This window comes from Thunnus albacares, chromosome 1 (genome assembly GCF_914725855.1).
Source record: "Thunnus albacares chromosome 1, fThuAlb1.1, whole genome shotgun sequence".
Classification (NCBI taxonomy): Eukaryota; Metazoa; Chordata; class Actinopteri; order Scombriformes; family Scombridae; genus Thunnus; species Thunnus albacares.
Genome location: NC_058106.1, coordinates 40,359,377 through 40,387,171, shown reverse-complemented (window position 1 = coordinate 40,387,171; position 27,795 = coordinate 40,359,377). Strand labels below are relative to the sequence as shown.

Sequence of the window (27,795 nt, the reverse complement as noted above, 5' to 3'; positions counted from 1 at the left end):
TTCACTCCAGGTTCCAGTAGCGCTGATCCAGACAGGAAACGCTTCAGCACCCATAAACACATACGGCATCGTTACGCTGGTATCTGGACATAGAACGTTCACCTGGGTGTGTGTGTGTGTGTGAGTGTGAGTGTTCAGCTTTGCAGTAGAAGATGAAGATCTATCACAACATAGAATTCATATCTTTACTGCTCATGTTCAACCTCATGTTTTTCAAGTCTGGAAAAACAAACAAAAAAGCTTAATTGGGAAAAGTAATCTCTCTCTCTATCACACACACACACACACACAGAGCATGGAAATAAATTAAACAAATTTAACATTTGAAGCATTATCATTATTTGAGATGTAGGACAAAGCTTGTGATGGTCCTAGAGCAACACAATCAAGTTATCCAGGGTCACCATGGCAACAATCAGCACAGTACAACAATAGTTTTGAATAAACTACATAAAGGGAGAGAAAATGTGTTTAAAGGATACGTCCGTTGTATTTTTTATGATTTATATATATTTTTGTTATTGTCAGTGAGTTTCTGTCATGAATTAGAAGGGTTCAACTAGCCACCACCAAAATTAGATCACATCATAAGTTGTTTAGTGAACAATGTTCTAAGTTATTGGCAAGCTAACTTGTTAGCATAGGCTACATGGTTAGCTAGCTAACTCGCTAACCCTGCAGTAGCTGCTGTAGCTTCAGCTCTCAGTTTTAAATATTTATGAATTGAAGACACGCAGTTAATGGTTTGGTTCAGTTTTACAGAGGATTTTTTTTCCCATTGTATTAACTTCATTTTGGAAAACTTTGCTTACCTGTGAAGCACAAAGGAATTTTGACAGAAGTACAGCAGCAGCACACTGATGATGTCAGAGGGTTGTAATTGGTTGATCACAATATTGATCCAGGAACATGTCTTACTTGGCTAAATCACGTCCTGCGTGTCCTCAGCCTCCTCCTGTTTTCCCTCTAAACCCACATCTGCACGGCACAGGCTTCAAACACCGTCATGAAGGTTGTGGATGACACAGTCCTTGTGGGATTGATCTCCTGCTGCGAAGAGACGGCCTACAAGGAGGAGGTGACCACCCCCCCCCCCCCCCCCCTCACCATCAACAGCACAGTGGTTGAGAGGGGGGACAGTTTCCAATACCCGGGGGTAAACATTCACAAGGACCTGACGTGCTGGCCACATCACCGCTGTCATTAAAAAGGCCCAACAGCGTCTGCACGGCTTCAGGCGCTTTAAGGAATTTGACCTGAGGCCTCAAATCTTCAGAGACTCCTACCAGGGCTCCATAGAGAGGCTGCTGACGGCTGCTCCATCATCTGGTACTGTAGCTGTACCAGCAGGGACCACAAGGTGCTGGGGAGGAGCTGCACAACCAGCGGGAGATCCACAACCTGCAGGAGATGCACAACCAGCAGGAGATGCACAACCTGCAGGAGATGCACAACCAGCAGGAGATCCACAACCTGCAGGAGATGCACAACCAGCAGGAGATCCACAACCTGCAGGAGATGCACAACCAGCAGGAGATCCACAACCAGCAGGAGATCCACAACCTGCAGGAGATGCACAACCAGCAGGAGATCCACAACCTGCAGGAGATGCACAACCAGCAGGAGATCCACAACCTGCAGGAGATGCACAACCAGCAGGAGATCCACAACCTGCAGGAGATGCACAACCAGCAGGAGATCCACAACCTGCAGGAGATCCACAACCAGCAGGAGATGCACAACCAGCAGGAGATCCACAACCTGCAGGAGACGCACAACCAGCAGGAGATCCACAACCTGCAGGAGATCCACAACCTGCAGGAGATGCACAACCAGCAGGAGATGCACAACCTGCAGGAGACGCACAACCAAAGGCACCTCAGGAAGTCTCTGAAGGGTCATTAAGGGCCCAGTTAACCCACACAAGAGCCTGATGTCCTCAGTCCTCAGGAGGCCATAAGACTACTAAATAAATAACACACACAAGACACACATGACACGTGTGTGTGTCTGTCGGTGTGTGTGTGTGTGTGTGTGTGTGTGTGTGTGTCTTTTAACTGTTTTTCTGTAATGGAGCCAAAGTTTTTCACACAATCGTACTTGTGTAACCAGAGTGACAATAAACATGTTGAAACTACTTTCTACATAAATGGATGTGAGGATCCGATATCATCATGTTTGATCTCTCCAGCAGCAGTTGTGTCAGATGATTCAGCAGCTAACAGACCCTCCTACAAATCATGTTCATATACGACTACATTGTTTTCCCACGTGGCAAACATAATCTCTGCCCGGATTAGGAATGAATGAAACTCCTTGTGTAAGCCTTACAGAGTGATTTTCTACCATTTAAATAAAAACATTGCTTTGTCGGCTAAAAACTGAACGTCTTTGGTTCATGAATGTTTCGCTTGGCTCCGTTTGATCCTGTTCATGGTGCAGTTTAGTTAAATCAGTTTTAAAAAGCAGGCTGGCATCAGAGAAACTGTTGAAAACAACCACACATATCTGACCTTTTGTTTGGTGAGAAGTTCAAGAATCCAGCTTAGATGCATGTTTTATCTTTAGTGAATATAGAGTATAATAACAGAGTAAATATGATGATATTAGAGCCAACCAAACAGTTTCAACAACAGTACGGCTGCTTCTTTTACTGTCCATCAGATCATCTGATCAATCAGTAAACACATCCTGGAGCTTCCTGATGGAGGGTTAGAGTCAGTTTCTGGATCCTGAGATGAAGGACGAGGACAGAAAACGCATCGCTGTCAGATGTGTCTTCTGGTTTCACTCAAATCTATAAACTCATGAAGACAGATTAGTTTAACAGCTCATTTCATAGACAGCAGCATGTGATGTGTGTATGTTAGCACGCAGCTAACAGTCTGATCCTCAGCCTGTAAACAGCTTTACTGGATTATAAACTGTGTGTTAAGTTCATGGTGTGTGTGGAATCTGTGAAATCCAGCAGTTAGTCAGCAGTCAGAGGAGCTGCAAAGTGTTTGTTTGAAAACTTGGAATTAAATTCAGAATATTTTCTCTGTTAAAGCTGAAAAAAACCTGCAACAACACATTCATTCTGTTATTCATGAACTTTATTTAACCAGGTGACACATTCCTCCTTCAACAAAGTTGAAACTATAGAGCCTCTAATAGGACAAAAAATATATAAACATATATATGTATCAAGGCCACACTTTACTACATCAAGCGCTTGAGATGCTATTGCAGCGTTTTGGTTCATTTGTGCCGTAACCACACACACCTCTACACTCATCTGACTGGTCTCATGTTTTATTCTTGAGACGCGCTGCAGTACGAACGCTGTCGTGCGACATTAATTACTAAACTAAGTGACTGTGTACGAGGTGAGACGGGCTACATGATTGTGACTATTACATCATCCGAAGCTGGATGTCTCCACACTTCAAAACTCATCCTGCAGCCGGTGCTTCATGAGAACGGCTGGTCTGTTTCACTGTATAAACACTTTTCTCCTGCACACAAATCAACCAACACGTGGGAACAAACTGTATCTCATGTGCACACAATACAATTTCAAGTGCTTGATGTAGTAAAACGTGGCCTCCATATATTTGCTTTTCTGATCATGTCGCATTAAGGGGCTCCGTATGAAACGCTAAACACTGTTCAGTTTAACCTGCACACAACAGCTACTTATTTCCACATCCAGCAGTTATGGAGCAACATTATCGTTCATGTGGAGTCGTGTTTCTGTCCACCTGGTGAATGTGAGTCCAATATTCACTCTCTTTTAGCTGTTTTTACTCTCTACCAGCTCCTGAGGGAAATATCTGGCTCTTTAGCTGCTAAATGCTCCACTATGTTCACCAGCTAGTCTACAGCTAACTGTGAGCAGGTAGTGAACAGTGGCGATGCTATGAGACGCTGAGAGTGAACCAGAACAGTAAAGTTGCAGCCGGACAGATAAACAATGAGCTGAAACTCACTATAAAGCTCCGTAAAGCCGAGAGGAGCTGCAGAGTCTCTGATGATTCTCTGTAGGTTCATCACTAGGAGCCAATAACACATCACACACTGACACTTCAGACTGTGGAGGAGAGAAATATACCTCCGGTTTAGGGGACGTATTCTGCTTTTCTTTATTTTCAGACATTTATTTAATGTCACAATGTCGGATGTTCATGTTAAAAGTGGCCGACGGGTCAAATAACGAGGTAAATGTATGTGGCAGTGATCCTCAGGCTGCTCTGAACGCTAAGTTTCCGAGGGTTTTTTCAACTGAGCTGACGTCAGTTCGTGACGGATTTCTTTATCATCTGCTGCGTGCACAGCGCGGGACTAGTTACGCCGAGCCACGACGCCATTACACAGCACAGCGAAGTAAAATAAACAGTTTACCTGTTGGAGGTGTGCTGGTGGTCTGCAGCTCCTCATAAAACATCATCATCACTGTGGCTGTTCCTGCTTGTACTCTTCCTCCCTGCGTTGTTTCTAACTGATGTTTTTAGTGACGCTAATGAAGCTCATTCATTGAGGAACACGTTTTACTTCCACTAAATTCTTCACAATAAAAGTCTTCCGTTAGTCAGTCATTTTAAAAGCTTTTAATTTGAAGCAGTAAAGCAGCTCTGATACGTAAAGCTGGCCAATCAGAGCAGAGCGGGCTCATCAGGAGGCGGGACTCAAAGCGGAGTCTAAGAGAAACCAGCCAGTATGAAATAAATAAGGAGTTTTTTTTTAACTTTGAGTCATGCAGAGCTGCTCTAGTGGAGTCCAAAAATAAAAAGCATAATAGGTTCTCTTTAATGGGACTTTTAACATGCAGCTGCAGTCTCTCATGCTGAGGTTTAACAGCCAAGTTCAACTAAACTGATCTTTGACCCCAGATCTGCTGACCTCCACATGGCCCGTCCAATTAAATTCTGGCATTGAGGAAGTTATGACAATAACAGTTTTAATCTCCTTACTCATAGAGCTCTGCAGCTTTATTGATCTAACAGGAGTGAGTCAGTCTGCTGCTTTTCTTTAACATTTACTCTCAAAACATGAACCAGTTGAACTCTAAACAGCATCAGCATGAACATTAATACTGGATGATTCTGCAAAACCCTGAATTATTAGGGCTACAACGATTAGTCAATTAATCAGTTAGTTGCCAACTATTAAATGAATCGCCGGGGTGCCGGTGACGATTTTATAAAACACAGATGACGTCGTCCTGCTGATTACTGCTGATAGAGACACCAGATTAGAAAACGCTGCTTCATGTGGACGACTGGTTGCTTCGCCAGCCTGCGAGGAATCAGCTGATATCAACGTAAGTCTGATCCTGAGCTCCCTCTAGTGGCGTCATCGCTTCGCTACTTAGGATCCTTAAAACTAACTTAAAAGACTTAAAGACTCGATGATCAGGAGCTTAATCAGGATACTAAACATGTGACAGACTTTGGCCTCCGTCATCCTGTTTAACTGCATCAGCATCTAAAGCGTTACTTCATATCAGCTCACAGACGTCAGGTTTAGAGCTGGTTTTAATTATTTCATCATGACCAGAATGAGTCTGTAAATAGTTTCCCAAACTCACCTCTGAGCAGAACCTTTTTAAAACCTAACTGTTAGTGACATCTTTATGAGATGAACAGTTTGTGCTACATTTCACGTCTGTTCAAAAAATAAAACAGAAAAAAAAACCTACATTTTTCTTGCTGTTTTCACAAATAAACAAACATTTATTGTAATTCTGAGTCTAAATCTTCTGTTTTCTGTTTACAACAAGCTCACAGACTCAGAGAAGCAGCTTGTGTTCACTTTCAGGTCTCGGTTTTGGATAATCTGCTGTGAAAACAAGAGTTCCCAAACAGAAAGTGCTGGATTAAAGGGCCAGGACAACATGAACGTTACATAAAGAGCCAGCTGTGTTCCGGTGTGTGTTGTTGTTTGGATGCAGGTGTAATTACTACCTCTCATGGCGACTATTCCAAACATAATGTTCCTGATGGGGAGGTAGTAGGTGATCCCATAAGCAGATTGGCAGAAGTAGTTGGTTGCAACAGGAGTCCAAATGGAGGCGGAGTGTACCAAGATAGTAGACAGCTTTAGCAGGATTGAGCAGCACCTTTCCAAAAGACATTTTGACCTAAAGCTGGGTGTTAAGAACGGATAAACCCACAGTGGAAAACAGGAGCACAGTGTTACGTACGCTGGAAACACGCGGCTGCAGCAGGTCACCATGCTGCCTTCATCACGCCGAAACTGCCGCGGTTTCACTGATCTCTGGTTCTCCTGATGCTTCTGGTTCTCAACAGACTGAAACCAGAAACCTGCTTCTTCCGACACCTGCAGACCTTCAGTTTCTGTCGATTTCATACGAAAATCAGAAAAAGAAAAAAGGGGCTTTTTAAAAAATTCACTCAATTTGGAAAAAAACGGGTATCAAAGCACTTTCTGACACGTAAAAGAATTTCTTTATAAGGAACCTGTTTTCATTTCTATCGGTATCTCGGGCTGCCTGAGAGGGCGGGGTCTAAGCACTCGACTCATATTACGTCTGATTGGCTGGCGGGGGCATCTTGTCTCGCCTATCGTTACGCCTGCATTCAAGGATTACATCTCATGTCATGGCCGCGCATAGATCCCGCTGTTGTAGGTCAGTTTTCGTTGGGTTTTTCCCTCTAAATGTACATTTGGCAGAAGAAGACTGTGTGTTTATGTAAATATAAAGCCAGAGAGCCATTTATAGTGATTCTACCGTGCCTATGTAGCTAACGTTAGCTTTGTTGCGCAGATGCAGCTGATGCATCTCATCTCATCCCTTCAACACAAACACTCATTTACATCTGTTTTTATAAACATGTCAGTACAAGTTTGTCCATCATTAAGGTGACACATCCTTTGTCCTTTATTCTTCTTTTAATGAGGCACTTACTGAAATCAGCTGCTGCTGCGTCTGTAAAGGCCTTTACACACTGGACGCCATTTTTTCGTGCGATTGATTCGCCGCATGTCAATATATTTTTCCGAACTGATGTTTGTGTCATGAGTACTGAGTGTAATCTGCACAGGCAGCTGTTTCTTGCGACGGCCCGGGGTGTTGAGTATCCTGCTGTGTGTGTTTTGAACTTATTGACTGTATCTATATTGATTGATCAGCTCCAGATCTGTGTGTTAGCCCTGCAGGCAGACAGGTAGGTTCACTCGCTACGGTGGGCGGAGAAATAAAGCCAATGAATCAATACATTGATGTATCATGTATTATATGCATTATCACCATGTATTTAAACATTGTGGATTTCTTCCCGTGGAGCTGACATGCAAACCGTTTTGGTTCAGTAACTCCCTGCTGTCAGTCAGCCTGGTGAAGGCAGTTTGTCCTCTCAGGAGCTGCAGCTGACAGGCGGCTGCTTCTGTGGACCTCCATCACTGGAGGATGATGTCAACTTCCTCCAGTGATGATGATCTTGTCCTTCTCCTCACTCAAACAAAAGAAGAGCGTTATATCTGCTCAATCCGACCTGCGTTCACAGAAGCAGCCGCTGGACAAACTGCTTTCACCAGGCTGACTGACGGCAGAACGAGCTGTCCGCAAATTCGTATCGCTGCCAGTGTGAATAGTTTTGATGCGAACTATTCGCAGGCGATCATTTCGCAATTTTGTGTCGCGTCGCCCCCAGTGTGTAAAGACCCTAACACACTTCAGTCCAAATGTTAGATTTGTCTGAAACTACAGCGTGTATAGAACGATGCCTCCAGTCTCATGTCTTTTCTTTCATCCTGTTCTGAGTTCTTAGTTCAAAAGCAGCTGTTTTTTTATCCATATTGTAATGAGTTAAATTAGAAAAACTTAATAGCATCCAGTTTACACTAACATGTCTGACTGATGCTCCGACTGTCTGGGTGAGTGTTACTAGCGAGGCTCTTCAGGCTGAAACGATCTCAGTCCTGCTGTAACAAGACGAAGATCATTTTAGCCTGAAGATGATTTTGGGAAATGAAGCCCAGTTTAGTAGAAATTAATAAAGCAAATAATTTTGTGTCACAAACAAAGGCAGCATTTTGCAGTAAACTTGTTTAGTTCTGAACAATCTGAGGCAACGACATAAATATCTCAACATACGCATCCACACAATATACTCAACAATATGTTCAACGGCTTTCAGGAAGAGTTACTGTCAGTTAAACAAAGAACAGTGAGATTCACATTTTATGGGATTAGATTTGCTCCATAAAAATTGAACAAAATCTCCCGAGAAAACAAAAACATCTTTTGAAAGTGAATAAAAATAGTGTGAAACCAAAAAAATGACATCAAAGGCAAAATGAACACTAAAACTATACAAGACGTTTGATTTTCACCAACCAGGATGAATGTTGAATGTTTCAGTTCAGTTGTTTGGATGAGCAACAAGAATCCAGCAGTAAAACTCAACAAAGGGACAGAAAGAGATTCATCATGATCAGGGAAAGAAAAATAGAACATTTTGTAAAGAAGTATTGAAGCTTTATTGAATGTTTGACTTTAGGCTTTTCATTCACTTCCAATTAAATGTATGAAACAAATCTGATCCGATAACATTAATATGTTGGAACAGAGTCAGTCGTCACTCATCGCTCAGGAAACCAGTTCAGTTCTAAAGAAACCTTGGCGGTCCTGATTCCTGCCGATACTACTCCTGATTCCTGATGATATTACTCCTGATTCCTGCCGATACTACTCCTGATTCCTGCCGATATTACTCCTGATTCCTGCCGATATTACTCCTGATTCCTGCCGATACTACTCCTGATTCCTGCCGATATTACTCCTGATTCCTGCCGATACTACTCCTGATTCCTGCCGATATTACTCCTGATTCCTGCAGATATTACTCCTGTGTGCCTCTATACCTGGGTCAGACATGGAAAAATCGCTATGTTTATGCTGCAAAATGTGTACAGTAGGTGTAACTGCAGATAAGATCCAGTTCTATGAAAGACATAATGTGTATTCATGTGGAAAATGCCTTTTTTATAAAAAGGCAAACATCCTTCGTCTAAAGGAGGATGTGCACAGAATGTCATCGGAGCCCTGAACTGAATTTTTTATCAGTTTAACTGATATTGCCGTTGCACAGACTCAACAAATTGCGGCGTATGATGTGCAGTCCAACCAGTCCCCTACAGTGGACGTAGTGAACCACAGTTCTCTCTATGTAGGGATCAGTCAGTCAGCCTTATCTCACTTGTAGATGGGTCAAAATGCAGCATCAAGACTCCTCACTAGTCCCCAGAAGAGAGACCACATCTCCCCAGTACTGACCTCTATCACTGGCTACCAGTGAAGAATTAATTTAAAGATGCCTTTATGTGTTTTAAAGCACTGCATGGACCAGCAGCAGGTTACATCTCTGAACTGCTCATCCTCTATCCCCCCCAGACCCCTAAGATCTGCCCGACCAATCACTGTGCTCCATTCCACGCACCCAGTTAAAAACCAAAAGTGATTGAGGATTCTCAGTTGTTGGCCTCGGACTTGATCTTCCTCCTCCATTGATATCTTTAAAACCCGTCTAAAGACCCATCTCCTCTCTTTTGTCTTCAATGAAACAGACACACAACTGACGTCACTGTTTTTGGAGCCAAAGAAGAACGTTTAAAAGTCAGCACTCAGCTTCAATCAGTGATGTTAAAAACCACAAACCAAGCCAGAAATCTTGGTGTCGTCATGGACTCAGACCTGAATTTCAACAGCCACATTAAGACAATTACAAAGTCAGACTACTATCACCTGAAGAACAGATCAAGAATTAAAGAACGTATGTCTCAGCAGGATTTGGAAAAACTGGTCCTGCATTTATCACCAGTAGACTTGACTACTGTAACGCCGTCTTCACAGGTCTCCCTAAAAAAATAGATCAGACAGCTGCAGCTGATCCAGATGCTGCCGCTCGAGTCCTCACTAAGACCAAGAAAGTGGATCATATCAGTCCAGTTCTCAGATCTTTACACTGGCTTCCTGTCTGTCAAAGAACTGATTTTAAAATACTGCTGTTGGTTCATAAAGCACTGAATGGTTTCTGATCTGCTGCTACGTTATGAATCATCCAAACTCTCAGGTGGTCTGGATCAGGTCTGGATCAGGTCTGCTTTCTGTCCCCAGAGTCAAAACTAAACCTGGAGAAGCAGCGTTCAGTTTTTATGCTCCACATATCTGAACAAACTCAGAAAACTGCAACTGCTGCAACTCTCAGTTCTTTAAATCACAGCTGAAGACTTTTCTAATTAGAGGGTTAATATCTTACTCTGCACTGTAACTTTTACTCTCCTGTTTTATTCTATTTTAGCTTGTTTTTATTTCTAATTTAACACTTTTCAACTGTATTTAAATGTCTTTTTACGTTGCCTTGTGTTGCTTTTACATGCTTTGAGACTTGCCTTTAGCCTCTTAGTTGTCATCATGAAGTCGTGACTGACTCTGGCCTTTATTTGTGTTTTATTTGTTGTTTTTGTAATGCTGTTTGTGTTGTTATTTTATCAGAATTTCTATCTTATTTATGTCTCTGTTGTTATTTTGATCCTGTTTTTTTGTTTGATTGTAATAATTGAATCTCTCTGTAAAGCACTTTGGTCCATGTCTGTAGTTTTTAAATGCGCTCTATAAATAAACTGACTTGACTGAACTTGGCTGTTGTAACAACAGTCACCAGGTGTGAACCAGTGGTTACTGTTGTCACATGAGACCAGGTGTGAATGGTCTCCTGGGAAGAGATGGTTGATGTAAATTGTCCTCCTTCACTCCTCCTTCAGACCATCTGTCCTCCATGTTGTTGTCCTCAAAAGAGTCTTTCAGGTAAACCGCTGAGTGTTGACCGAACGAGTCGCCCTCCTGTGTTGAGCCAAACGTTTGTTTAATGGTTGTTTAGTTTCCCAGATATACAAGTCTGAACGTTCCTCACTGCACTAGATGGTTTTTCTTGTGTTTGGGTGTGAGGACTTTCAGGTGAACCAGTTTCTGTCTCAGTGTGTTGCTGGGTTTGAAAACACAGGGTTGTGGCGTTTGTTGAAAATCCTCCTGAGTTTCTCAGACACGTAGAGAATGACGACGTTGCGTTTCTTCTTCTTTTCGTCACCATCTGCATCTGTGTGTTGGTGTCACAAAGGTCCAGTTGGGAGTCAACAAGCTTTAAGTTCATCCCTCAGGTGTTTGTGCTCCTTCTCTTGGGCCTGGACACTTGTTGGTCCATTATCAGCTGGGTGGTGACAGTCAGAGAGTTAGTACTGGTCTGTGAGGTTCCTGTATTCTCCAATATGGAGGCTCGTGTCCTCTTCAGTGTGTACAGCACAGTCCCACAGTCGTCCCTGACGTCCTCTCATGTGAACTTGATGTTACTGTCCTCTCAGTTAATGTGTCCTGTGATGGTTTGCACTTCCTTGCTTTTAACTTTGACCCATGTGTCGTCCACATATCTGCACCAGTTCAGGGCTCTGCTTTCTACTCTTCCATGTAGAAGTTGGCCGCCTTGGAAAAACACAAATAAACAATTTAAATCTGTTTATTAATAAAAGAAACAAACGCATGCGAGGGAGGAATACGAACAGATCAGTGTGAAATCTGACTTCTGTGTGAAAATGTTTTTGCGAATTTCACAGACAGAAACACGCCAACAGCAACATGTCGGCCTGTTTGAACCAACATGACGACAGAAACAAACAGAGGCAAGACGCCATAAAGCTGATCAGATGTGCTGCTGTAACATCAGAAGCTGCTTCTCTGTCAGACACGTTTTACACCTGATCTGTTCACATTTAGTCCGTATTCAGACCAAATCAGCTCCCGTTCTGTCATTCATGTGAATGGAGGTGGTGTGTTTAGACTGCGGGGGTTTTGGCCACAGCGGCGCCGCATTGAGAAAGTTGATCCAGAGTCAACTTTTGGAGAAACACAACCGGACATCACGCTGCGCTGGCCAATCACAGCCAGCGATCTGACTGGTCAGAGCCGCCATGAGGGAGGACAAAGACGGTACCAGGAGGAGGGGAGGACGATTCCCTTCATTTGATAACGTTAAAAGTAAATTTAGACTTTGCTGTCGGCTTCCCGACTCATTTTAAAAAAGATGAGGGAAAGAGAGAGAGAGAGAGAGAGAGCAGCTGTGGTCGAGCGAGCTAGAGAGTGAATGAAGAGAGGGAGCGCTGGTAGCGAGAAAGTTGGTGAATCAGATCAGTGAAACGTCATTTTCTGATTGTTTCACAGCGGTTACGTTCTAGAGCACAAACATACCCACAAACCTTCGCTCAAACCTGCAGCGGTGATGCAACACCTGATCTGATCTGAATACGACCTGAGTCATGTAGTCTCCATTAAACATGTGAATCAGCTGTTAGCAGCTGCTGTCTGCAGTAACATGATGATCAGACAACTATCACTGATTACCGTCATACTGAAGAGGATTCTCTTTGTTCTCTGGTTTCCAGGTGGATTTATGGAGGTTTACTGGTGATGGACATCAGAGATAATGATCCTCAGGAAGTGTCAGTCACACTGAATGATGTCAGTATGTGTTTCATGTCTGTGTTCAGATCTGATTGACTTCTGACTCTGAGATGGAAGACGAGTTTTAACTCTTTTGACCCCAGGAAGTATCTCTGCCTGACTCTCAGCTCTCCGGCGCCCCCTACGGAGGCTTCTGGCTTCTACCTGCTGAAAACACATTGACGTGTCAGATTTTGTCCTTTTCACGAGTTTTAATGTTTCTCCGCAGCTCCAGTCCAGTGTGAGATGATCGAAGCAGCCAGAAATACTGATTACTTATTACTTACCTATTTTTACCTGTTAACAGAAATAATCTTATCAAAGCAGTTTAAATGTTTTACCATAAATCTCCCACATTTAACGACTATTTCCTCACACAAACAGCCTCCTGTTGTGGGATAAAAACACCTCCACTCCTCTACTTAAGAGCTTAAAAGTCTTTTCTTCACCCGGACTCACACTTTGTGTTACCTTCTGCTCATTACGGTAATAACCTCACAAACACACACACACACACACACACACAAACACACACATAAACTAAATAATCAAATCAGTGGGAACATGCTGCTTTTCTCTCGTTAATTACTCAGACCTCTGTGAGTGTGAGTAACGATTTCAGTCTGCCAGGAAGGACTGGATTAGTGTGTGTGTGTGTGTGTGTGTGTGTGTGTGGGTGGGGGCAGGAACATCGTGTCCTCCTGACCCTGACCAATCAGCATGGATCAGATTTAACTGAATGGGAGGTCTGGTGGACCCCCTCTACTACTCTGAAACCATCTGAGCCAGAACTTCCTCCTCCTCCACACACACACACACACACACACACACTCACACACACACACACACACTCTGCTGCACTGTAACGTGTAAAATCACATGTCTGACATTAATTACGTGTTCTTGTCGTTAACATCAGACCTCTGAAGGTCTCTGAGCCAGAATCTGACTCATCAGCTGTGAGCAGTTTCCTGCTTATTATTATAATTACACATAATATAATAAACTTTATTTATATAGAGATTATCTTAACAAAGTTAGAAGTGATTTACAGAAAGAGAAGAAAATAAGCACAGAGATCATAAAAAACTCCAAAATAAAGTGAAATAAAAACCTGGAATGATCAAACACAGCTTCCTCATTGAGTCGAGTTAGGGTTGAGTTGATGATATGTCTGTTTATGTTCACTGATATCTGCAGCTTTGATCAGCTGACGCCGACATTTAATCAAATATCTGATCAGTTTTATAAAATGAGGAAGAGCGTGAAGGACTGACGGCAGTCTGACTGCACACAGAGAGCCGAGCGGAGACTCAGCAGGTCAGTTACGCTGTTACACAGAGTCTCTCATGAGCTTTTTTTATTGTTTTACAACGTGATTATTACTTATATATATGTTATATTACATAGTTGAGTAAAAAGATTTTTTAATTGATGTTGATAAACCAGATTACAGATAAACAAAGTAATAATTAATGATTCCTCCGACATTCTTCATTCTGAATATGAGCGTTTTACCTTCTGAATCATTTTAAACAGCAGTAATTAAATGTTTTGTTTATAGATGGTGTGCACTAACGTTCAGTTGTTGGTTGCATACTGGACATATGATATCCTGCTGCAATGTGCGATACTGGTGTGATATGATGTTGCTGGTTTTATAAGCTGTGGTGGTTTTATCGATGTCATTGGTCTTAATGTGTCTAGTTTTTGTTATGAATGACGTGAGGTTTGCATGTATGTCTGAGTGATGACCTTTTTTTTGTGATGCGGCGACGCTGAAACCAAGAACAATTTGTGACCTCACCCTCGTTCTCCATCTGCTTTATGATTTCCCTGCAGAATTCAACGTACAGTATGTAAGAGTCCCACACCCAACGGCTGACATCATTACAGACACGACATGACGTTAGTGTTTCCCATTCACAAGAACAGACATACGCTTCAAGTCAATTTGATTTATAAAGCACCAAATCATAACAGGGCTGTTTCCACATAGAGCAGGTCTGGACTGAACTCTTTAATCTGCAGAGATCCAGCATTCCTCCACGAGCAACACTTGGTGACAGCAGCAAGGAAAAACTCCCCTTTAACGGGAAAAAACCTCAAGCAGCACCGGACTCTATCTGGACGCCATCTGTCTTGACCAGTTGGATTGAGAATTGCATTCATGCAATACTGACAGCTAACATGACTCAGACGCTATCTCAAATCGAAACTTTACCTCAGAATCAACAAACGGTTGAGTCATGAGCTTAAGACGCATGTTGGTCAAAGATAAAAAGAGAATTATATCAAGTTAATCACTGGTTGCAAAACTTTGTTATGCTAAAGCATCCCTTCATTGTGGTTTTTTTTGCCCCATTCACACATCGATCAACCCAACCGGTCAAAGCAGATGGCCGCCCACCAAGAGCCGGCCTCTGCTTGAGGTTTCTTCCCGTTAAAGGGGAGTTTTTCTGCTGTTGCTGTTGCCAAGTGCTGCTCATGAAGGAATGTTGGATGTCTGTAAATTAAAGAGTTCAGTCTAGACCTGCTCTATGTGGAAAGACCCCTAAAACAGACTTGACTCACACCTCCGTTGGGATTTGGGAAAAGAAGAGGAGTATCAGATTAATCCGTGATGAAAGTACTCATCAGCTGCAGTTTAATAATCACATCACCAGATATTCCTGTAGCGGTTCAATAATACCATAATGACTGTATTATGACTGATGTTACTAATATCTACAAAGGAGTAATAATAAAACAGCTGGACCACAGCAGAGGTTCAGACACCTGAAACATGCAGGTAGCAGCGGAAAAGTGCCCTGAGATGACTTTTGTTGTAATTTGACGCTATATAAATTAAACTGAATTGAACTGAATACCTGCATCCTGTCCAGCTACAAATGACACAGTGAAAATAATATTGCTGTAACATGTATGATATACATGACCTAACGTGCATTTTGTAGGACCACTGTCAAGCAATCAAGAGAGAAGAAAGAAAAAGCATTTTCACTATCTCATCAGTCTTTACTGACTTAATGGAACTGAAGCACGTTAGATGAACATCATCCGCTGCCTGGCATCACGTCGCAGCATTTTAATGGGATGTTACAGCCTGCTGTTGCACACACAGTCTGTTGATGCGGTGACTCCAGCGACAGTCAGTTCGTTGTCATGTATGCCAGGGATGAGAAGGCCAGCTCACACAGATACGACGCGGGAAACTGCAACAGCACACTGCTTGTGAAGTTGGTTAAAGATGGATATCTCACAAGCAGTCAAAGAGGAATGCTGTCTTGTGTGCAGGGTCCTCTGATATAAAGGGGAACATATCGAGATTCTTGTTCACCACTCTGCCTGGCCGTAGAGTTTGGATTGGAACCGGTTCAGTTTGTCAGTGACTGTGAGAATGTTTTCATTCCATGCAAACTGCTTCAGTTCATCTCACAGTTCATAAACACAAGACAACACCTTTCCCCTTGAAAGCCAGCATACGTCTGTAAGCAGCAGAGACTACGATGCTCCACCTCATCAACAGCCTTGATTTCAAAGGACGTGACTTGGCGTAACTGACAACCTGGACAGCTTGTTCTAATACTGCAGTAAGATCCAGGGTCATTGCCTTCATGACAAGGTGATGAATCGGTGAGATAAAAAATGTTCTGTCTGGTTGCGTGCCTCAACATTTCTTTGCTATTTGTAGAGCAAACCTGCTGCTTTTTTGTAATTTCTCATTTAAGGCAGCCTCCAGGTCAGTGGACATGTCATCAATACAGTGTTTTTTGTTCTGTTGTCAGAAAAAGTTATTTTAGCTGCGTCTGGTTATTTCATTATCCCCACAATTTTCTTGGAGGATGAGTGCTTCAGCAGCAGTCTGGCTTCTTTGTTTTCGCGGTGAGCGCCGCCATCAGGAAGCTTTCCTCCTGAGTGTTCTGAGGGAGGCTTTGAGCTTTATGTACCATGACGAATCTTTCCGTCGTTTTCTCTGGCAGTCACTTTTCGCCTTTTGCCTCGTCCCATCTTCTCAACTAGAGCCAAAAGTTTTATTTCTCCGCCTCCTACGATACTTCCCTGGTTGCCTTGTGCAGTCTGGCTCCCTGTAGTCCCAGTTCCTTGAGCAGATGCACCGTTATGTCTCCAACAAAGCCTCGAGCACTAGATGGAGTGTGAAGCTCTACCCGGTAGGTGTAGGTGTTGTTGTTTCATACTTCTTGAAACAACAAGGCAATTCAAAGTGCTTTACATAGAACATAAAAGGCATCAAGACGGGATATAAAAGCAACACAAGGCAATGTAAAAAGACATTTAAATATAATTAAAAAGTGTTAAATTAGAAATAAAAGCTAAAATAGAATAAGATAAAACAGGAGAGTAAAAGTTACAGTGCAGTGTAAGATATTAACCCTCTGATTAGATTTAATCAAAGGCAACAGAAAAGTCTTCAGCTGTGATTTAAATAACTGAGAGTTGCAGCAGTTGCAGTTTTCTGGGAGTTTGTTCAGATATGTGGAGCATAAAAACTGAACGCTGCTTCTCCATGTTTAGTTTTGACTCTGGGGACAGAAAGCAGACCTGATCCAGACCACCTGAGAGTCTGGATGCTTCATAACGTAGCAGCAGATCAGAAACCATTCAGTGCTTTATAAACCAACAGCAGTATTTTAAAATCAGTTCTCTGACAGACAGGAAGCCAGTATAAAGATCTGAGAACTGGACTGATATGATCCACTTTCCTTGTCTTAGTGAGGACTCGAGCAGCAGCGTCTGGATCAGCTGCAGCTGTCTGATGGATTTTTTAGGGAGACCTGTGAAGACAGCGTTACAGTAGTCGAGTCTACTGAAGATAAATGCTGGACCAGTTTTTCCAAATCCTGCTGAGACATAAGTCCTTTAATTCTTGATCTGTTCTTCAGGTGATAGTAGGCTGACTCTGTATTTGCCTTAATGCGGCTGTTGAAACTCAGGTCTGAGTCCATGACGACACCAAGATTTCTGGCTTGGTTTGTGGTTTTTAACATTATTGATTGAAGCTGAGTGCTGACTTTTAAACGTTCTTCCTCCTAAAACAATTACTTCAGTTTTATCTTTGTTTAATTGAAGAAAATTCTGGCACATCCAATCATTGATTTGTTCAATGCTCTTACTCAGTGCTTGTATTGGACCAGAGTCCCCTGGTGATACGGTTATGTAAATTTGTGTGTCGTCTGCATAACTGTGGTAACATATTTTGTTGTTTTCCATAATCTGAGCCAGTGGGAGCATGTAGATGTTGGACAGAAGAGGCCCCAGAATGGAGCCTTGGGGAACTCCGCATGTCATTTTTGTCCCCTCAGATGTGTAATTACCTACAGACACAAAGTAGTCCCCGTCCTTTAAGTAGGATTCAAACCAGTTCAGTACTGTGCCAGAAAGTCCCACCCAGTTTTCCAGTCTGTCTAGTTCTATGTTGTGGTCGACCATGTCAAAGGCGGCACTGAGATCCAGTAATACTAATGCTGTAATTCTGCCATTGTCAGTGTTTAAGTGTATGTCATTGAAGACCTTAACAAGAGCAGTCTCACTGCTGTGATGTGGTCGAAATCCTGACTGGAAGAAATCAAAACAGTTGTTTAGAGCCAATGGACCTATAGTTGCTCATTAGTGATGTGTCTAGATTGTTCTTTTTTAAGAGGCTTGATGACGGCGGTTTTCAGGGCCTGTGGGAAGACACCTAAAAGAAGAGATGTGTTGACAATCTGTAGAAGATCTGAGGCCATGCAAGAGACAGCAGGAGGAGGATTTCAGATGTTGTATACTGTCCTCCAGGTTTTTAAGGTTGATTGGATAAAATTGTGTCATAATACTTGAATTGATTTTAAAGTGGACACAGGGACAACACATATCCTGCACCTGATATGGAGGCGCTGACAGCTTGTCTAATCTTCTGAATTTTGTCAGTGAAGGAGGCAAATTCATTGAAGGCCCTGGTGGAAAGAAGTTCAGGGGCTACTGACACAGGAGGGTTTGTTAGCCTGTCGACAGCAGCAAATAAGGCACCTGCATTATTATTATTTTTGGCAATGATGTCAGAGAAGAAGGACCACCTTGCATTTCTCAGTTCCAAATTATAGATGTGAAGTCTCTCTTTATAGATGTCATAATGAAGGTGGAGATTTGTTTTTTGCCACCTGCGTTCAGCTTTTTGGCGTTTCTCCATGGAGATCTTTTCTTACCAGAGACAACCTTCACTATAGTGGGTGCAACGGCATCGATAACATTTGTAATTTTAGAACTGAAATCATCTAGAAGCTCATTGACTGAGACCCAAGAGAGGGCGGATGTGGAAGAGAAGGCCTGAATAAATATTTCACTGGTATTTTCAGTGATATACCGTTTTGTGATTACCTCTGTTTGAACAGTTGTGTGCATGGAGATAAAACTCTCAAAGAAAACACAGGAATGATCAGAGAGAACAACATCAGCCACCACAACCTTTGAAATGTTCAGACCATTAGAGATGATTAAGTCCAGATTGTGCCCCTTGTTGCATGTGGGCTCCGTCACATGCTGAGTCAGTCCATAGTTATCAAGAACATAGCAGTTCTTTAGCTCCTCTGTCCTGGGGGTTGTCAACATGGAGGCTAAAATCACCAACAATAACTACACAGTCAACACAGACAATAGACAGCAGTTCAGCAAAGTCATCAAAAAAGGTTGAACAGTATTTAGGTGGCCTGTAGATATTTAGAAATACAGCTCGAGAAGAGGAATTCAGCTGAAGAGCAACAAAAGATTCAAAAGACTCACAATTTCCATAAGACATCTGTTTGCATTGGAGGGAATCATCAAACAAAATGGCAACTCCATTTCTTATGCTTTCCTTTCTTATGCACTTTAGCTTCACTCATAAAACTGAAGTTAGTAAACATAGAGCAACAGTTGATTTTCATTTGTAATATCAGCAAATTTATTAATTTAAAATATTGCATATTTGTGTAACTGTACAGACATTCTGACTCATCTCTCACTGGCCTTAAGCCATGCTTTCCTTTTAGTATTACTTTCTCTTTAAAGGTTTTGCTGTTTGATGTTCAGTTCTATAAAGTTTGTTGCATGTGTTGCCTTTTATCTTTTTATATTCCCAGAAAAATCAGAGGTGTGTGTGTATCATATGAAGTTGAACCTTTGCAGTAGCACAGTTTTTTTGGTTATTACTAAAACATTGTTTTGAGCAGGGTTATTTTTTCTCAACCCTTTTTCTGTATAAATTTATAGTCACAATCACATTTTAAATTAAAATATTTTAACCTAATGGCCCTGAGGATAAGCCACCCCCTCTCATTGAGAACAAGTGATGTGGAAATTTGATTTGATGAATAAAAAAGTTTAATTGTTTCAGATGTAACTTGTTAAAATTACAAATAATTACATATGCAGTAAGCTGCATCCTTTAGTTTTAGATGTAACAATTAACAAAGCTGAACTCAAGTTCAGCTGAGGTAATGGTGACAGAAGTATTTACATTATTGCCAATTTTTACCGTTTCAATCTGATTTCTTTTCAGCTTTTACATCAGTGACTGGCTTCATCATTAACATCAACACGTCAACCTCCATGACTCCACGGTGTTATGTCTGCACATAGAGCTCCAGCCAGGACCTTTTACAGCTCCTGTTCAATTAGGTAGGAATTACATATTCAATACACAATGCTATGTTATAACCATTAGGGAAAAATTCACTAGATGATAGAATACAGAACTATAATGTCACTCGATGTGCAAATTACAGGTGGGTGGAACAACAACCTGAGTTTGGTTCAGTTCCAGAACATTTTCTGCTGTCTGATGGTCCGTGTGGCGTTTCTCCGGGGAACAGCGTGACGGTCCAGGATGAGACGTCTCCTTGTCTGCTGTAGTGTCGCTGATGACTCTGATACTGCCTCCTCTTCATTTTAGGATGTCTGTAGTGTGATCCTGGACCACAGTTATCTGCCGACACACTGAGGTCTGACAGAGAATGCGCTGGTGTATATAGGAGGGTTTGTTGTTCGACAGGTGCTGAAGCTGCTTTGATGCAATGTGTGCACAAACAGTTTTTCATTTTCTGAAAGTTACCACCTGAGAACAACTGTCAGGGTGATCCGCTCAGCAGAGCGCTGCATTCAATAAACCACAAACATTTCATCAGCAGCTCATCAATGCAGCGTTTCCCTCATCAACCACATGATGGTCCCACATAGCTCCAGAGGATGTGTTCAGTCTTAGTGATCATATTATCGAGACTCAGGACGGCATTGACAATCATCACTTTTGCATCCTGTCATCAGCTGTCGGCAACTTCCACAAGTTGAAGCAACACCACATTTCCAAACTTCACACTCTGCAATTACAAAGTGGCAGCTTGAGAAAGAAGCTGAGTAAAACTGTTCAGGGATATTAATCCTTAAAACAAACATGTTCATATGTTGTTGAAAAGTGTGAGATGGAAACGACTTTGACTCTTACCGAGCTGCAGAGCCTAATTATTAATGTTTACATATGACTGAACTGTATATCTGAACACTGGTCTCAAACACTTGATGCACTACATTGTATGTAGTATTGTATTACTATTATTATTGTATTGTATTATTATATTATAGTGTCTAAAGTGAATTAATGAAGATGAGGATGATATTTGTGACATTGTGTAATGGCAGCTGCCTGATGAAGTAGAACTGAACTGGACTCATTAATACAATGACAAGCAACCAGGAGGCTTTATAACAATATAACAGATATAGAAATCTACATTTTTGGAGAAACTCATAAAAGTAAATGCTAAATAATTTACTCGTGATGTTACCTGTTCATAGATCAGAGTCTGCGTGTTCCAGTGGAAGTTGTTGTTATTCAGGAGGTTAATGTTTTGACATAGAGCTGATTAGATTCATCCCCAGGAACTGAATTTAACTCCAACAAGTAATCAGTATCATGTTCAATTCCTGACGTTTATAACAAACCAAATTTCATGAAAATTGGTTCAGAATTAAGCAAGTTTCAGTTGATTTTGTAGTGAAGTCTGCATCTCTTGTATTTGTTTACCAACAGATCTTGACCGCCACAATATGGTGGACATGCAGACGCATAGTGGTGACATACAGCGGCGGCCAATGAGGCATCTACATTTCTATGGCTATGTACACGCAGGCAGCAGTGATAACGAGTTACTATGGTTACGGGGATGAGGGGAAAATCATGAATGTATGTACCTTAATGCTGAAATCTAGAAATATAACATAATTTTACATTTTAAAGGGTTGCCAACATGTTCTAATTGATCTAAAATCAATCTCTTAAATCTCATCACCAACAAGAGACCCTGCTTCACCAGACTGGCTCAGATCAGTGCAGCTCTGAGCTCAGCAGACCAGGTTCACTGAGGCTGTTTCTCAGCTGGAGCAGTAAAACATTTTAAATATGAGATAGTCATTCTTCTAATAATCATTTCCTGTTCTGATCCACCCGATCATATATCTAACTGATCTAGACTAGTGCAGGTTGCTGTTTCTTGACTTAATCCAAAGGTCAGGTGAGGTGGTGGTTGAGGACCCCCCCCCCCCTCTTGTATATTTCCATGCATAGACCTGTTTACTTCTTCTATCTGCATAGACCTGAGAGACTGAAGTGGGGAGTGTTGGATGATGGGAGGGATTTTGTGAGGAGCACAGATTTTTCTAATCCTATGTGATGAAGAAAAATGTGTGTAACATCTGGAATGTATATCGAAAACGCTACCCAGTAAACACAAATCAGCACATCCAGCTTCTTCGGGAGCCTGGACGTGCATGTTGCAGTTTGCAGCAGGGAGGTGACGTCATCCATACAGCTCCTTATTGGGGGACAGGAGGCTGGACTCCACCAACCACCTGCTTCAATAAGGATGACTTCAAATGCTGCTATGAAGAGGATGAGGGTGATGGAACATCCCATTTCAACCCGGGAAACCTGGGACCCCGGCCTTCTGGCAGCTGGTGTCGATATAGCCATTCTCCATCAAGTAGGTTGTAATCCTTCTTGCCACAGAGAAGAAAGTCTTCACCTCAACACTGGTTGTCTTGGAGTTCTGCTCATTGGGAATGGAGACTGCCACTGCCCTTTGCCACTCCGATGGGATGCTCAGCTTGGTCCAGGCAATGATCATGAGGGCCCATAGGAGCTTCAACTCTCTTGGGCAGTTCTTACATAACTTGTACGTGACACTTGATGTGTCAAACAGAGCAGATGGTTCTGCAGGTTTAGACACGTGACCTGGTGGACCCAGAGGCTCGTTCCTTGCAGGGTTGCTGTATTTAGTGTGGATGTTTTCCTCTAGCTCTTCCTTGGAGACCTCCAGCGATCCACAGGTTAATAAGCCTTCCTCTGATCTCATCCCAAAGGACTTTCAGACCCTTTTTTCTGACTCCTCTGCTTTCCTCCAGCATTTGCGGAGCTGCCTTCTGCTCGCCACCAGACCATCGGTTTCTTTCTCCCTCCTCCCCTTTGTCCTTACTACTGCCTTCCTGAAGGTCACCTCGCCACACCTGCTGCTGCATTCTTCATACAGGATTTCCCTGAACAGGTTTAGCTTTGCTTCCACTGGGTCATGCAGGGTTCTCTGCAGCAGTTCGCTCAAGTTTTCATCCAACTTTCTCCACTCTTTAGCTTCACTTGACTTTGGCCACTTGATCCTGTTCCTTGGTCCTGGGCCCTTCAGGCCCTTGGTCCTGTGGGCCTGCTACAAGGTTCAACCTTGGGAGTCATCGGCATCCCTTTCTTCCCCATCTGTCCTTTCTTCCTGCTCTGACTCCATTGGGCCCAACGGCACTCTGGTTTTCAACCTGGCCTCGGATCCCATTTGCATTTGGCAGAGGTTGCTGTATTTGTTGCCTTCACGTGTTTTTTAAGCGTTCCAGCTGTACACAAATGGTTTTGTTGCCGTCCATAAATGATCTTAATTTTATTAAAGCGGCTGCTCTGCTGTATTTTCTGTGTAAACTCTGTGAGGTTTCCTGTGTTACCTTCACTGCTGTCTCCAGGGTTAACCTGCCTGTCGCTATGGCAACCTCAGCCATGAGCATTTTTGTTTTTGTATGTTATCTGGAGGTCATATAAATTATTGACATGGCCTTCAGTTTTCAACCAGCGACAGGACCCGATGGCCGTGAGAGAAGACAAACAAATGACACTCTGGTCATTTTTATTTTGTTTTATAAGTTTTTTTAAACTCTTTAAAGTTTCTAAAGTCTCCTGCAGCTTTCAAACAAGACTTCTGCAATAAAAACAGCACTTTGGAGAAACATATATGTCACGGGACAAAGCCCTGCTTCATCAATGTTTTAATCAAATCCTCAAATCCCTAGTTTGGACTCTCACTCGACTCAACTGGAACATCTACATTTACAGTCTGAGTCTCTGACCTCTAACAGAGTCATAAAGGAGATTTTTTAACAGCGGAGAAAATGAGAAACAGCAGAGAGAGAATGATAAGAGCAGCAGCAGGTTTCAGGCTCTGCTCTTACTCTGATGGTTTCTGTTTAAATGATGCATGTAACGACTCCTTTTAATAAAACTCATTCTCTTTATGGCGTCGTTTGGGTCATAAAGAGTTTTATAGAGCAGAACTTTGTCCCAAAAACAGACAATAAAGCTCCGCTGTAGAACAGGACAACAGTGATTAAACTGTTCCTCGTTCATCCCAGTGGAGACGTTTTGCCTGGCTCAAGGGCAAAGGCAGTGTTTCTGTTACCCAACATTGCAACATTGTTGCAACCTCACTGGACTCTTTGTGAGAGAAAATATTTAGCATTACAAGACGTTGGGAAAAGAGCAGACTTTCTTCTCTCTGCTCTTCTCCACATCAGCAGCTGTTAGTCTCAAGTGTGTAAAGCAGTGAAACACTTTGCTTAACTTTGTCCCACCGGGAAACAATCTATAACATTGTTAAACTAAAACAGTTTTATGTTATCAGAAGAGCTATCAGCAACAGAAATGGAAGCATTACAACCTTAAACTGTATCGATGGTGGAAAGTAACTAAGTACATTTACTCAAGTACAGTTTTGAGGTACTTGTACTTTACTTGAGTATTTCCATGTGATGCTACTTTCTACATGTCAGAGGGAAATATTGTACTTTCTACTCCACTACATTTATTTGACAGCTTTAGTTACTTTTCAGATGAAGATTTGACACAATGGATAATATAACAAGCTTTTAAAATACAACACATTGTTAAAGATGAAACCAGTGGTTTCCAACCTTTTTGTCTTTTGACGTCTTACAAAAAGCAGTGTGTAGTCGGGGTCACATTTCACATGTCTATGAGTTGTTAACAGCTCCACCAAATAGTGATTTTTCCCTCTAAACTTCTCACATGCTTTCATTTCAATAAATGTTCAAATGATCCAATATTTCAGCAAAAATCAAAGATTAGAGAAAAAGTCCAAAAACTGAAAACAGATTTGTGTATCAGAACTTTGTTTCTTCTTCTTTCCTCTCCCATTAATCATCTCACCACCCCTCAGATTTATCTGCTGACCCTTTGGAGGGGCCCGACCCCTAGGTTGGGAACCACTGGACTAAACTAGCTAACTGTATATAAAGTAGTGTAAACTAGCTCCACCTCCAGCAGCTACAACAGTAACATGCTGCTCTAACACTGATGCTTCACTATTAATAATCTAATGATGTCATATATAATAATATATCAGTCAGAGGGACCAAACCACTACTTTTACTGCAATACTTTAACTACATCAAGCTCATAATACTTATGTACTTTTACTGCAGTAAAGTATCTGAATACTTTTTCCACCACTAAACTGTATTGGAAACTCCATCAGTTCTGTGTGATAAAGTTTTTTGTTTGTTTTAAGATTTTTGGGGCGTTTGAAGCCTTTATTGTAGTGGAGACAGTCGACAGGAAGCGAAGCTGAGCGAGACGCAGACTGGACGTTGCAGGTTTGTTTGTTACGGAGAATCTGTGTGACAACATTTAGTTTGAAGCAGCTGTGGCTGAAAGACCGATTCAGGCTCTGGTGGCCTGAAAGCTGCGCAAACACTCTACTGGAAAATTCAAAATTTAGATGTCTGGACCCGAGTTTACTGAGACAACAAACATTCAAACTTCCCATCACTGCTAGTGCTTACAGCAGGTGTGACACAAAACTCACCTGATAGATTTAGATTTAACAAACACATGTAAACATAATCTACTGAGAAGTTTGTACTTGTACACACTAATATAGTGTGTTCGGAAAAAGCTAGGTTTACAGTTTAGCATGTAATAATAGTACATGTACATCACGTGATGTGTTCTTTTTTGTTTGTTTTAAAGATGTGTATTCTGCCCTTTTGACTCATTATTATAAACACTGAGTCTATTTTAAACATTTTATTCACCAAAAGTTGTTTATATTTCTCTAAATCCATCTTTCCTTCCAGCCAGATTCCTCTCTGTCCTCCAGCAGACTGTTTCTGATGATATTTACATCAAATCTGCATTATTAATGAGCTGCTGCTCTGATTGGCTGGAGGTGTGGCCCCCACCTTCACCCCCAGCCAATCAGAGCAGGCCCTAATGAAAGCAGCAGCATGTTTACCTGCAGTAATGTCTGCAGACAGTATATAGCGTCTATGAAGCTGCTGCTGCTCAGCTGAGACTCAACAGGAAGTTTCAGGACGGTGAGATCGAGTCCAAGTTTCCTCACAAAGTCAAAGTCTGTTTTTCAAACGTTAGCTTAGCTTTAGCTCAGATATATTATGTTCCTTTAGCTGAGGAACAGAAAGAAACCATGTTTTAAAACTTCATCACAGACTGAAGATGAAACAGTAGAAAATCCTGCAGCTGAGTGTCGTTCAGCAGACAAACAACCGGTCGCTGATAACGGAGAGAAGATCGTCTCCAGAAATGAATTTCAGTCGTTCCTGATGTAAACGTCCGTCCTCTGGAAGGCTGGAAAGACTTTTTATCTGCTGAGCAACCAGCAACACTTCCAGTGTGCTGCTTCGCTCGTCATCCGGCTGTGATGCAAACTGCGACTACAGACGTTACGTAAACACTCGGCGTAGCGCTGGGCGGCGGCGGCGGCGGCGGGCTCATGATGAAGCTTCCTGCTGATCTGATTGGACTTTCTGGTGTGACGTAGTAACGAGTAGTAACCGCCTCAGCGCTGCTCGCTCTGCAGCCGCCAGTTTCAAGATAGAAGGTAGTAATTTACAGCACAGGAGGCTCCGACATCACCCTGATCATCCAACACATCACTTTACTGGTTTACTGGTTTACTGGTTACACGTCTTTAAATGGAGATTCAGCCTTTTCACATGTTGATCTTTAAGATGATATATTCCATTTTGAAAAAGAGTTTTTTGCAAAGACATTTGTAATGTGTGTTTATATTCTCTTGTAAACGAGCGTATGAAGCAGAGTCGTGTTTCTGTCTGACAGAGTGTGAAGAGCCGAGCAGAACAGTCCGTTCACACACCTACTGGAGCTCAGAGAGCCAAATTCCTGTCACTGTGTTCTTTACCTCGGTCTCCATTTACACAAGGAGGGGGGCTCAGTGAAGGGAGGTGAGAGTAACATGAACACTCAACAGAGCGATGCTGGAATCCAGAGAGAAGGAGTTTAAAGTGTGTTTCTGCAGACACCTGTTTCTATTACAGAGTGTGTGAACTTTCATTACTCATGTTGTGGGGACTCGCCTCCCGAAAATCTGCACAACTTAAGTTATTATATTTTAGGGTGAAGACTTGGTTTAATATTAGAACTGAGTTTAGGTTCAGTGTTAGATAAAGTCAGTGTGTGATGTGTTGGTGATGAAGCTACAGAGACTCTGCAGCTCCTCTCGGCTTTACGGAGCTTTATAGTGAGTTTCAGCTCATTGTTTATCTGTCCGGCTGCAACTTTACTGTTCTGGTTCACTCTCAGCGTCTCATAGTGTCGTTTTCAGAGAGACAAAGCTGTAAAAAGCCGCTGAACACTACCTGCTAACAGTTAGCTGTAGACTAGCTGGTGAACATAGTGGAGCATTTAGCAGCTAAAGAGCCAGATATTTCCCTCAGGAGAGAGTCATGTCATTTATTTTCTTGCTTAAAAGTACTTTTATTGTATTCATTCAGGAATTGTGCACTTTAAATAGATAAATAGATGTTTTTTACAGTCTGTGGCGTGTAAGAAGAGGGAAGCACCTGTGATATTTCCCTCAGGAGTTGGTGGAGAGTAAACCAGAGCTAAAAGAGAAACACGACTCCACATGAACGATCATGTTGCTCCGTAACTGCTGGATGTTGAACTTGTTAGCCGTTTGCTA

General features: G+C 42.2%; 1 protein-coding gene and 2 long non-coding RNA genes across 3 annotated transcripts in view; 2 read left to right on the top strand and 1 right to left on the bottom strand.

Moving 5' to 3' along the window:
• Window positions 1–27,795, bottom strand: part of LOC122986857 (NLR family CARD domain-containing protein 3-like) — a 934,102-nt gene that overhangs the window by 148,370 nt on the left and 757,937 nt on the right. The gene's annotated exons all lie outside the window — the stretch shown is intronic.
• Window positions 8,902–27,279, top strand: LOC122987929. Its single transcript, XR_006404666.1, has 3 exons — window positions 8,902–8,913; window positions 10,901–10,907; window positions 26,349–27,279. It is a non-coding gene; the product is annotated as an uncharacterized LOC122987929 (long non-coding RNA).
• Window positions 19,875–23,485, top strand: LOC122987922. Its single transcript, XR_006404664.1, has 2 exons — window positions 19,875–20,146; window positions 20,254–23,485. It is a non-coding gene; the product is annotated as an uncharacterized LOC122987922 (long non-coding RNA).